This window comes from Notechis scutatus, chromosome 1, assembly GCF_049901735.1.
Source record: "Notechis scutatus isolate UNSWTSFEM ecotype Mainland chromosome 1, rNotScu1.2, whole genome shotgun sequence".
Lineage (NCBI taxonomy): Eukaryota > Metazoa > Chordata > Lepidosauria > Squamata > Elapidae > Notechis > Notechis scutatus.
The window spans coordinates 331,287,678-331,301,141 of record NC_142009.1 but is presented as its reverse complement, the minus strand read 5'-3'; the positions used below and the strand labels follow the sequence as shown (position 1 = coordinate 331,301,141).

Sequence of the window (13,464 nt, the reverse complement as noted above, 5' to 3'; positions counted from 1 at the left end):
TTGGGAATGGCGGATCTAATTTTGGAAACCATTCCTGTCCTGAGCCTTTAGCTTAGAGCTGAGGAAAACATGGCCTCTTTAATGACTTGTGGACTCCAACTCCCAGAATTCCTAAGCCAGCATGGCTGGCTTAGGAATTCTGGGAATTGAAGTCCACAAGTCATTAAAGGGCCATCGTTCCTCTAGCTAATATCCAACTTCATGTCTTTCCACTATTGTGACCACGTGCAGAAAAACAGTATTTTCATTGCAGGATTTATTGACACAAAATGGATAAAATCTAGAACTAGTTCCCCTGGGATATTTTTTTCATCCTGCCAGACGTGAGGTGGCCATGTTTTCTTCAAGTTATGCTCATTTGTGTAGGAGCTGTGTGCCAAAAAAAAGGCAGAAAAGAGAGGTTGAGAGGAGCCCAGATTAACAGAAGTTGACTTTTATCATGTCCTCCTGAAGAGAGGCTCTATATATTAAGTCGCTGCTTTCTTTAGGATAGGCTCTCGGGACTCTGCAATTTTATTAATACTATTTTTATTTTTTTTAGCAACGTCATCTCTTAAGGGGGCAGCTTAGATACTATCAATTTGACCATAATTGAGTCTGGACATTTTGTCATTGAGCAAGGCAGTCATTAAAGTGAGTTCTGCTTGATTTTATGACCTCTCCACTGTGGTGGCTAAGCGAATCACAGCAGGAAAGCAAATCACATGGTTGGGAAGCAAACCCAGCTTTCCCCCAGTGACTTTGCTTGTTGCAAGCCGACTGGAAAGGTCACCAAGAGGAAATCCCTTGGCCCCAGGACCCGGCAAGAATCGTAAGTACCCCCTGGTTTTCAAGTGCCTGAATTTTTAACCACGTGACCGTAGAGATGCTGCAAAGGTTGTAAGTGCGAGGACCAGTCATAAATCATTTTTCTTTCAGCAGCCCCATAACTTCGAACAGTTACTAAACAAAACTATCGTAAATTATGGAACCCCTGTAATACAGGTAGTCCTCAACTTGACCACAAATGAGTCCAACGTTTCTGTCGCTAAGTGAAGCATTTGTTAAGTGAACTTTGCCCCATTGTATGACCTTTCTTGCTGTGGTTGTGAAATGAATCCCTAAGTTACTAACACAGTTACTAACTCAGTCAGGGCTCTCCAACCTTGTCAACTTTAAGACTTGTGGACTTCAACTCCCAAAAGCTGGCTGAGGAATTCTGGGAATTGAAGTCCACAAGTCTTAAAGTTGCCAAGATTGAAGACCCCTCAACTAAGTGAATCTGGACTTTGCTTGTCAGAAGGCCGCAGGAGCTGATCACGTGGCCCCCAAGGCACTGCAACCGTCATAAATGCGAGTCAGTTGCCAAGCACCTGAATTTCGATCACGTGACTGTGGGGATACTGCCACGGTCAAGAGTGTGAAAAATGTTCCTAAGTCATTTTTTTCAGTGTCATTGTAACTTCGGGCCAGTAGTGGGATTCAAAAAATTTTACTACCGGTTTTGTGGGTGTGTTTTGGTGGGTGTGGCTTGGTGGGCACGGCAGGGGAAGGATACTGCAAAATCCCCATTCCCTCCCCACCCCACAAACCTGCTTTCCAGCTCCGTTCTCCTGTGCAGGGCAACAAAAGGAGACCCAGCCGATCAGCTGGGACTCAATGGGAGGCAGAGAAGAGATGGGGTTGGCGGGGCCAGTCAGAGGTTGGATTTGACGGTTCTCCAAACTCCTCAAAATTTCTGCTACCGGTTCTCCAGAACTGGTCAGAACCTGCTGAATACCCACCTCTGCTTCGGTCACTAAATGAGCTGCAATGGCACAGTGGTTAGAGTGCAGTACTGCAGGCTACTTCTGCTGACTGCCGGCTGACTGCAATTTGGCAGTTTGAATCTCACCAGCCTCCAGGCTGACTCAGCCTTACCATCCTTCCGAGGTGGCTAAAATGAGGACGCAGATGGTTGGGGGCAACAGGCTGACTCTGTAAACCGGGGCTGTAAAGCACTGTAAAGCAGTATATAAGTCTAAGTGCTATTGCTAAATGAACTGTCGTAAGTCGAAGACAACCTGTAGAGGCCTTCGGTCAAGAACACAGGTAGAATGGGTGAAGATGAACCCTCTGCCTCTCGTGCTGGCCCAACAGATCCAAGCCTTTTCATGTGATGGGCCTGGTAGCTTTCTTGTTTCTGGCTCGAAGGTCTGAGGAAAGGAAGATACCGTACTATAATTTTCTTTGCTGAAGCCAAAAGCTTCCCACCTTCCATTTATATTCACCGCTATGAACCAAGTCCTTCTCCAGCTGGGCTGAGTCAGCATGATGAGGCCACAGTGGGATTGGCAAACACCCATGTGTGCTATGTAACGTGTGCTCTGGTCTTTAATTAGCCATAATGAAGCCCCAGAACTGTTTTGATACAGAGCTTCAAATCTTGCTGTCAACGGTTTTTATTGGACTCTGCTAAAGATCAGCAAAAAGAGGATTCTAACCCCCCCTTCATATTTCCCAGCCTTAAAAAAGAAAGCAAAGGAAAAGAAAGAAAGAAAGAAAGAGAGAGAGAGAGAGAGAGAGAGAGAGAAAGAAAGAAAGAAAGAAAGAAAGAAAGAAAGAAAGAAAGAAAGAAAGAAAGAAAGAAAAAAAGAAAAAAAGAAAGAAAGAAAGAAAGAAAGAAAGAAAGAAAGAAAGAAAGAAAGAAGAAAACCCTACCAACAACTTATTCAGAAGACCCTAGCTGGGTGGAAAGAAGCTGAAAGTATAAACGGCCACAATAAAATAAATCAAATTTATTAAAAACAGCTGTCGCCGTAAATCAATACGAAACCAACCCTCCCTTAAGATGGATGGCAGTCAAATGAGAGTTGAAAGGAGGGCCGGTGAAATAAAAGTGGCTTGAAAGATCTTTGAAGGGAGAGCGTTTTACGCAGCCCTGGGGCTGAGACCTCCTAAAGTGTGGAAATATTCAACAGTCAGACCTTTAAATGAACACATGGAGCTCTGCACTTTCGTTTTACAGTCCTTCATGATCAACCTGCGTATCGTGTGTCCATTTACTTTCGGCTTTCCCGCGGGGCAACACAATCTTCCATTTGATAGGGCCAGCAGTCAGAGCGACATCGTCGTCTTTATATAGAAAATAAAAATAAATAAACACAACCCTTTGCTTCTAGCCGTTTTGAGTTTAGAGAGATGGCTGTCTTTGTGGAGAAGGATTGTTTCTTTTCCAGCTGAATGGAACATCATGGATTACGTTGGTATCTCTCCCTCCGTAAGTTTTAGGGCTTATCAAGCCATGATGCCAGAGTTGTAGGAAGGCCTCTGTATATTGTAGTACGTGTAGTAATTATAGAGGGGCTGATTGGAATTGAGGTTGGATAGAGTTCTTAAGCTCATTTCTATATTTTTTTGGCTGCAGCTTATGGAAATCTAGGGTAGAAAGGACTGAACTCTTCCCTCTGCATTTTAGGTCTGTTGTCAAAAGGTTAAAAATGCAGGTACAATATTATGAACCTCGCAAATAATTTAAGAGATGAATGGTACAAGACTTTCCTTTTCTTTTCCTTTCCTTTCTTTTCCTTTCCTTTCTTTTCTTTTCTTTTCCTTTCCTTTCCTTTCCTTTCCTTTCCTTTCCTTTCCTTTCCTTTCCTTTCCTTTCCTTTCCTTTCCTTTCCCTTCCTTTCCTTTCCTTCCCTTTCCTTCCCTCCCCTTCTCTCCCCTTTCCCCTTTCTCCTCTTTCTTTTTTTCCCTTCCCTTCCTTTTATTCACTGGCTGTGAATAAAAGCTAAAAGCAGCCTGGAAGGAACTACTGAGGTCCATCTGGGTCCATCTTGGTTGGATTCTTGGCTCTTTTTGAACATGGCTGTTTTTATGTTTTATTGCCAGGCTAGGTGACTTCAGAGGGAGGAAGAGAAGTGTTGTCCAGTAACTGGCAGCTGTTATTTAGAGATTCTGTGGCCCCCATCCTGGGATAACGCTGGATCTCCTAGTCCAGGGGTCTCCAACCTTGGCACCTTTAAGATCTGTTGGACTTCAACTCCCAGAATTCTGGCTGTGGAATTCTGGGAGTTGAAGTAGGCAAGAGTTAAAGTTGCCAAAGTTGAACCCTCTCTCTCTCTAAACTAGTACCCTTTAGTTGATCCGTCTTCCATGAATTTGTTCAATCTCCTCTGAAAGCTATCCAAGTTACTTATTTATACATCCATCCATCCATCCATCCATCCATCCATCCATCCATCCATCCATCCAGGAGTGGGCTGCTGGGGGCTCGCAGGGGTTCAGGAGAGCCCTTAGCTAAGATTCTGTGCAGTTTGGAGAACCTCCAAATTTCACACCTGGCTGACCCCGCCCACCCTGCCCCTCCCCTCTCCTCCCAGGAGTCCCCACGCGGCCTGTTTTGGATGCAGGCAAGTGCAGGGCATGCACGGAGGCTCGGGGAGGGCGAAAAACGGACCTCCCAGAAGTTTGGGAAGGCCAGAAAGGGGCCTGTTTCTAGCTTCCAGAGAGCCTCAGGAGCCATTCCATTAATTAATTGTTCTAACTTGTCTAGGAATTTCTCCTTACTTCTAGTTTGGATCTCTCCTTGATAAGCTTCCATCCGTTACTTTTTGTCCTGCTGTCAGGGGCTTTGCAGAATAAGTCAACCCCGTCTTCTCTGTGACTGTCATGCCCCTGTTGGAATCTGATTCTGAGGGGGAGGTCAAGCAGCTGTCAGGGAGTGGGAGTGTGGCTCCGGTGGCTGTGGAAGAAACTGGGGAAAGGGCACAGTCTGGCTGGGTCTTCAGGGCCACCTCCTCTTCATCCTAGGGTACGCAGGGAGGAACGGAAAAGGGAGCAACGTGAGTTGTGTGGTTTACGGGGGAGGAAAGGGCCCTGATCCCCTTCATTGGCTGCAGCTGGGAAAACAGGATTTAAAAAGGGCGTTTGTACACAGCACCTTGCTGGAAGCAAAGCGTGCATTATCTTTGTTTGTCAAGTCTTATCTGGGTTCTGGCGTCCTCCCAACCCTGTGTGTTTTGTTATCTTTTGAAGTCTGCAATTCTTTATCCCGCCCTTTCTCGTTAATTGCTGCAGTGTGGTTTGTGTTGGTTTTTATTTATAATTTATATGTACTTAGGGTTCAGACTGAATTTCTTCCTTTTAAAAACTGTTCTTGGGAGAGTTTTTTTGCCAGCCAATGATAATTTGGACATTGGGAGCCAAGTTGGCGGTGTTAAAGGGACTTTATCTACTTTTGTGACTTTGTTGCTTTTGTGCCACGCCCTGGATCACCACAGTGACAGTCCTTCAAATACGAGAAGACTGCTGTCATGTCACCCCTAGTCCTTCTGTTTGTTGGATTAGATATTCCCAGCTCCTGTAACCATTCAGAATATGGTTTAGTTTTCAGACCCCTAAGGATCTTCGTTACTTTTCTCTGCACTCTTTCTAGAGTCTCAACATTTTTTTTTGTACTGTGGTGACCCAAATTTGACAGAATTTTGGTAGATTCTGCTGTTTACTTTTCCTCATGAAATATAGAATTTTATGCCTTTTGATCAATTCCCTATTTAGTTGAGTCCCTCTCAAATAAAATGGCTCAAACATGCTTGTCTTTTGTTGCAGAGAAAGCATTCATGTTGTCAATTGTGGTTGTCCTCTTCTGCACAGGTTCCCAGAAATACAGCATTACAGCAGGTAGTCCTTGACTTATAACTGGTCACTTAAGGGGTCCAAAGTTCCAATGTTTGCCCTTCCCCACGGTCACATGACTGCACTGGGGACTTTCAAAGGTATGATGGACATTGAAAAAGGCACTTAACCATTTGGATTCAAAGTCCTAATGTTCGCCATGCTCCGTAGCCACACAATTGCAAATACAGCCGACAGCAGCATCCCATGGTCATGTGATGTGATTTACAATATTTCCCCCCCAGAAAAACATATACAGTTAATAAATAACATATATAGTTAGTCTATGACTTATGACCACAATTCAACCCAAAATTTATGTTGCTAAACGATAAATTTGTTAAGTGAGTTTTGCCCCGTTTTACGATTTCTCTTGCCACATTTGTTAAGTGAATCACTCTGGTTATCAAGTTAGTCACATGGTTGTTAAATGAATCTGGGTTCCTCCATTGACTTTCCTTGTCAGAAGGTCACAAAAGGGGATCACAGGTCCCTGGGACACTGCAACCGTCATAAATATGAGTCAATATGAAGTTGAATTTTGATCCCAATGACCATGGGGATGCTTGCAACGGTCGTAAGTCTGGAAATTGGTCATAAGCTACTTTTTTCAGTGCTGCTGTAACTTCGGACAGCCACTAAATGAACTGTTGTAAGTCGAGAACTACCTGTACTTAGCTACAAGAAGAATTATTTTGATTTTTCGCTAGAAAAGAGGTAATAGATTTGATTTGCAGAAGCTGCCAAGCAACTATCTGTAGCTAAATCGAGCTATAAAACCCAAGAAATATGAAGCTATTGAAATATACAAAACCTTAACACAAACCAGCTGCCGAAACTACTTTTCTTAGCTCTGTTTGAAGAAGAATATCGAAATTCTGGTCCTTTTGTCCTCTTTCCATTTTTTCCCCCCCGCTGCCCTTTCCCCTTTTGCCGTGTCTTTTTCTTCTCTGTCAGAATTTAGATAGCTGCCTTTTGGGGCAAAAAGCCACCTTCCTGTTTTGATTAAGTCTGTTTTATAAAGCTCGAGGTGTAAGGTGCATCGTATTTATAATTGGTTGCAAAACAGCATCCGTCACATTCGAATTGACATCGCGCTATAAATGGAGATTTCCAAGAAGTGTGGGAAAGGGGGTTTGTTTGCTTACAACTGTTTAATGAAGTAAACATCCCTGCATAGCCTCCACCATACCATGGCTGAAAATATCCAGGGTGTAAATAACAGATAAAGATAATCAGAGTTGGAAGGGACCTTGTCGGTCATCTAGTCCAACCACCACCCCCCCGCCCAAGCGGGAGACCTTACTACACTATTTCTGCCAGATGGGAGTCCAATCTCTTCTTGAAGGTCTCAAGTGATGGCACTCCCACAACTTCCGAGGGCAATTTCTGTTCCATGGGTTGATTGTTCTCACTGTCAGAAAGTTTCTCCTTATTTCCTGGTTGATTCTCTCTTTGTTCAGTTTCCATCCATTGTTCATTGTCTGGCCTTCGATTGCTTTGCAAAATAGCTTGACCCCTTCCTCCTCTCTGTGGCAGCCCCTCAAATATTGGAAGACTGCTATCCTGTCTCCCCTGGTCCTTCTCTTCACTAGACTAGCCAAGCCCAGTTCCTGTAACCATTCTTCATAGTTTTAGTCTCCAGTCCCCTCATCATCCTGGTTGCTCTTCCCTGCACTTTTTCTAGCATCTCAATATCTTTTTTATAATGTGGTGACCAAAACTTGATGCAGTACTCTAGGTGTGGCCTTACTAAGGCTTTATAGAGTGATATTAGTACTTCACTTGATCTTGGTTGTATCCCTCTCTTAATGCAACTTGGGATTGCATTGGCTTCCTGGTTCAGTGTAAGAAGAACCTTCAAAAACATTTGTCTCCAAAAATCTTGAATGGTTGGAAAGAACCTATCAGAAATGAGGGACCCGTCCAGTAAGCTGTAATCTGAGCTCTGAATTGGGAAACTGAATTAGGAAACTTCTTCCTTGGACAGCGAAAACAAGGCTGGATACACAAACACAGAACCAGTTTGGCAACAACAAACCGCCTCAAATATTGGAAGACCACAATTTTATTTAAATGGCTAAAACCCATACACCAGGAAAGTTGCTTGGAATCCCCTTTATTGAAAGTGAGATCTGACTTTCAAAAGACTTTTGTAGAGGTGGTCCTTGTTTTTACAACCACTCTTTCAGTGATTGTTTGAACTTAGGATGGCGCTGAATGAATGATAGTTACTACCGGTCCTTGTTCTTAACACTTGTCCCAGAATCCCACAATCAGGTGATCGTGATTTGCAACCTTTCCTGCCAGCTTCTCACCAGAGTAAAGTCAATGGGGAAGCCGGCAGGAAATCGCAATTTTTGATCACGTGAGATCCTTGCTTATTGACCCACGTGGTCCTCACTTAATGACGGCAACCAGGGCTGATGAAGATAATGTTTCCAAGTAAAGTGGTCCCGTAGTTTTTTGATGTACAACTGAGTTGCTTGATGATGAAGTTTCCATTAGCAATCACCGTTGTTAACTAAGGGCTACTACCTGTGCTACCATTGGGTTAATTGATTAGCAGCATTTGTGACTTAACTTCAGACTCTGGACTTTTACAACTGCAGGCTAACATATATGACATCTTCTTGCTCCACATGTACCCTTGCTCCAAAATGAGAGCAGCCGTGGTTATTCTAGATCAGTATTTCTTAAGGGTTTTTTTGCCCTTTCCGAGTTTTAAAAAGAATTATGGGGGATAAATACATATCCACATTATACTGTATTCAGAATTAAAATCGGTGCATTGGTAGAATATGTATTTATTGAATCTTGCAAAAATAACATTAAATTTATTAGATGTGATTAACTTTTTTTTAATGAAAACTTTGTATCTGTTTGCAAGTCAAAATAATGATGGGAAAAGGGACACTGTTTTACATTTTTGTAAATAGCTTCATTATCTCGCAAATAATTTTGATTTTTGCGAATCCCTGAGAGAATCTTAGGGGATCCACCCCTCCAGGTCTTCGAATCGGTGTTAAGAAACATTGTTTTACACCACAAAAGAATTGCCTGAATTCAAAATACACCAAGCCCTCTGGAAATAATAAGCTTAATTAAGGAGGATAGTCTCAAAGAGAATAGCTGTGGTTAACCCTTTTATGTGCAGAACAGAGGCAGACCAGAGATGGAAAGTAGGACACCAGGTGATCCTTTACTCTGCCTCACTCCAAAAAGAATTTGGTGGCTGGGGATGATGCATTCAACAATGTCGTGCTTCTTGTTGCCCTTTTCCTTGTAATACAGGGTAGTCCTTGACTTACGAGCACAATTGAGCCCAAAATGTCTGTTTCTAACACCGTGGTTAAGTGAGTTTTCCCCCCTTTTACCACCTTTATTGCCGCGGTGGTTAAGTGAATTGCTGCACTTCTTAAGTTGGTTGTTAAGGGAAACTGGTTTTCCCATATGACCTTGCTTGTCAGAAGACCGCTAAAAGGGGAATCACATGATTCGGGGAGACGGCAACTGTCAGTTGCCAAATGGCTGAATTTTGATCACGTTGATCAGGAGGAGGCTGCAACGATTGTAATGCGTGAAAAATGGTCACAAGTCACTTTTTTCTAGTACCATTCAAGTCATGGGATTCAAACATTTTTTACTACCGGTTCTGTGGGCGTGGCTTGGTGGGCGTGGTGTGGCGTGGCTTGGTGGGCGTGGCAGGGGAAGGATATACTGTAAAATCCCCATTCCCTCCCCACCCCACTAACCTGCTTTCCAGCTCCATTCTCCTGTGCAGGGCAACCAAAGAAGACCCAGCCCATCAGCTGGGACTCAGGAGGCAGAGGATAGATGGGGGCAGGTAGGCCAGTCAGAGGTAGGATTTGCCAGTTTTCTGAACTACTCAAAATTTCCGCTACCGGTTCTCCAAAACCTGTCAGAACCTGCTGAATACCCACCTCTGGTACCATTGTAACTTTGAAAGGTCACGAAAAAGAACTGTTGTAAATCAAGGGTTACCTGTAATGTCGTTTGTAAATTTGGCAACTTTTTGGGGGAGGGGATGTATACTTCTTCTTTTTTCTCTGTAGGGGAACTGGAGAGGCGAAGTGGGGTGACTCCTGGCAGCGCTGTGAAGGGGTTTGGATGGTGGTTTGCAACAGACTGCGTCTGACTCAGGATAGGCGCCTGTTAGTCCTGAGAGGTAGCCTCCAGAAGAAGCACAAAGATAAATACTAGCTCTGGCTTTATTGCAAAGTTACATTTTATTTTATTTGGTTTGTCAATTGCTTACAAGATAATAGGTATAAGTAAAAACATAGTTATAAATACATGGATACATATAAGGAAAATAAAAGAAACAATAGGAAAGGGACGGTAGGCACGTTGGTGCGCTTATGCACGCCCCCTACAGACCTCTTAGGAATGGGGTGAGGTCAATAGTAGGCAGTCTAAGGTTAAAGTTTTTGGGGTTTGGGGGGAAAAAACATAGAGTCAGATTGAGTATTCCAGACATTCACTACTCTGTTAGTGAAGTCGTATTTCCTGCAATCAAGTTTGGTGCGATTAACCTTGAGTTTGTATCTATTGTTTGCTCTTGTGTTGTTATGGTTGAAGCTGAAGTATTCATTGACAGGTAGGACATTGCAATGCATGATTTTATATACTATACTTAGATCGGACTGAAGGCGGCGTAGTTCTAGGTTTTCTAGGTCTAGAATTTCAAGTCTGGTGGCATAAGGTATTCTACAACGAGTAGAGGAGTGGAGAACTCTTCTTGTGAAATATTTCTGGATTTTCTCAACTGTGTTAATATGAGATACGTAATGTGGGTTCCAGACTGATGAGCTGTATTCGAGTATTGGTCTAGCAAATGTTTTGTATGCTCTAGTTATTAGTGTAATATTACCAGAGAAAAAGCTATGTAAGATTAGATTAACAACTCTTAACGCCTTTTTGGCTATGTAGTTACAATGGGCTCTAGCACTAAGGTCATTTGAGATGTGTACTCCAAGATCCTTGACAGAATTTGGATCATCAACAAGGTCTTGACTATTCAGCCTGTATTTTATTTTCTGATTTTTTTAGCCAATATGTAAGACAGAGCATTTATTTGTTGAGATTTGAAATTGCCATTTGTTTGACCATTCTGATACATAGTCAAAGTCTTTTTGAAGGGGAGCAGTATTGTCTGTGGCGTTGAATAGCTTTACCTCATCAGCGAAGAGAATGCAGTTGCTCTTGATATAATCACAGAGGTCATATATGTAGAGTATGAAGAGAGTTGGTCCTAGAACACTGCCTTGGGGGACACCACTGTTGACAGGTACAGAATTTGATAGGGCACTCCCAATTTTGACCATTTGTTGTCTGTTTGACAAGAATGCTTCTATCCAGTTATGTAGGTGTCCAGAGATACCATAAGATTTGAAATGAAGATAAGATATCAAATTGCAGGAGTGAGAATTAAAAGGGAAGCTCCCAACTTCTGCTTTCCTTTTTCCGACATTTTCATGTGCTCAGCGCCTTTCTCTTACTGCTTAAATAATAACCCCTTGTCTGGACAGACCAATCCGATCAAATTTCCTCTGATCAGTTTTACGTATCATTTAATCCCTGATCCCTGCCACTCCATGACGGATAAGGTTCATATTTTCCCGGCCATTTCCGAATCAAGGTTTTGCCCGATAGAACATTTTCAAATCCAAATATTCTGGCTGGTGTCAGCAAAGAAGAGGCCTTGGATTTTTATTGACTGGTGTGATGTGATTTATATTCAGACGATCGTGTGAGACTGCCCAGCCAGAAAAAAAATCTTCTAGTAGTTTTCTGAATTTTCCAGATATTAAGAAACAGGGGTCTATTTTTCTTCCCAGCAGAAAAAGTGTGATTGTGGCTTGTGTTTTCAGTCCCGGTGGGTCTTGTCCAGTCTGTAAGTTTGGGAATTCATCCGTAAGAACGGAGGTGAGATGACAGAAAGGTGAAAATGTGCTTTGAACCCCTTTGGCTCTGGGGTGCAAAGGTCTGGAATATTCTTTTCCTCTACTGGCAATATTGATTACCTGTGGGGAAAGGTGGTTGACCTTTTTCTATCCTAAGAGGTCTGAGGCACGGCCGACTTAAGTGAACGCTTGATTTGCAGATCAACCTGCCTTGTATGGAAGCCAAACGGCCTTTGGATGTTAAGAGAAGGAAGAGACAAGGTTTTGATCTTCCCTGTGGTTTTGCCAATAGCATTTTAATGAAGAGAGAGATTTTTGTCTTGACATCGGGCCTCCGTTCCGTGTTCGTGGCATCATCATCCGGACCTCTGGGAGCCTCCTTCAGTTACCTTGTCTTGGTTTGCTTCCAAATCTCCTCTTTGAAGCTTCGAGGCTAAACCAACATTGACACCTGAGGACTCCACTGAGCTGGAAAAATGTTGCAAATGGACATTTAGGAGTGTGCACAAATCCCCCCACCCCACCCTTGGATTAGACTTTCTATTTGAGTTATTTAGTGAGCAGAACAGATTTGAAGACCAATTGCCAGGCAGGGATTTGGGGACTACAATTCCCATAGTTCCTTTTTGGAGGGTGGGGCATGCTGGAGTCCGAAGATTTTTGCAGAGAGTTGACTCGGAGGCATTGATGGGACAGATGGGCGATCAGGAAAAAGGGCGATGGAATTCACCTACCCCCTGCCAGATTGGCAAAGATATTCCCAAATGGAAGCCCAAATTGTTGGAAATGTAAAAACAAACAGGGCACCTTCTTCCATATGTGGTGGACATGCTCGGAAGCAAAAAAAGTATTGGAGTAGAATTCATAAGTGGATAGAGGAAATAACGGGGGGAAAAATCTAATTCAGACCTGAACTGTTCTTATTAGGAATATTAAGGGAAAGTCATGCTAAAACAGAAGTATATATTATTTTACATATAATAACAGTAGCCAGGATTGTATATGCACAGTCCTGGAAACGAGAAATACCAGCTGAGTGGACAGTGATAAGAAAGATCCTGGACTGCGCAGAGATGGACAGGCTGACACTTGAGTTAAAAGATAAAAATGAAACTGAGTACTATCTTGTCTGGGATGCCTGGTATATCTGGCTAGGCAATAGATATAAAAGTAATATAGCCATTGATATATGAATATGAATGATGACGATGCTGTAACATTGTTGGGAATGTAAATATGTTTTTAAACTGATGGAAAATGTCTAATAAAAACTATTTTATAAAAAGATTTTAAAAAATCACCATCTATTGAGAGTGTCTGGTCTGAAAAGAATAAACCATTTTGGAGCAAGTCAAGCTATTTTTCAAAAATTGTTGTTATAGTGGGTTGCACAGTCAGCCAGATGTTCAACTGGATTTGGCATTTTTATCCACCTATTGAGTCCTTCCCAAGAACCTGGAACAGACAGATGTTGATCTTTGATGGTGTGATAAGTATCGTTGCAGGATGTAAGCTGTTCCAAGTTAAGCTGCCTTTTGCAATTGACTTGTGGTGATTTTGGCAATGTTGACAGTGTTATTGTTATTATTAGTTAGATTTATCCCAGCTGCCTACTCCGAAAATCCCTCTATTTCTCCTTTCTTTGGTATGCCAAAAACACCGTATTCTTTTGCTACAGTGTCGAAATGCAAACCTGTTCCCTTTTATTTTCTCCTAGGGCATCTCTTTGGATGTTGCCCATTGAATCCTAAAATCGGCACTTCCGTTTCCTGCCTTGTTTAAAACGAAAAACGGGCCCGCAAATTCCCTTCTGGCAACGATTCTGGGACCCTTGCAGCTTCTTGTAACTCTCAACGTTCTTCCGGCATTCCCATCCTTTGAACAGCGTTTGCATTGTCCA

General features: G+C 42.7%; 1 protein-coding gene and 1 long non-coding RNA gene across 2 annotated transcripts in view; both read left to right on the top strand.

Moving 5' to 3' along the window:
* Positions 1-13,464, top strand: part of LOC148133542 (uncharacterized) — a 726,392-nt gene that overhangs the window by 336,032 nt on the left and 376,896 nt on the right. The gene's annotated exons all lie outside the window — the stretch shown is intronic.
* Positions 1-13,464, top strand: part of EFNA2 (ephrin A2) — a 285,035-nt gene that overhangs the window by 26,015 nt on the left and 245,556 nt on the right. The gene's annotated exons all lie outside the window — the stretch shown is intronic.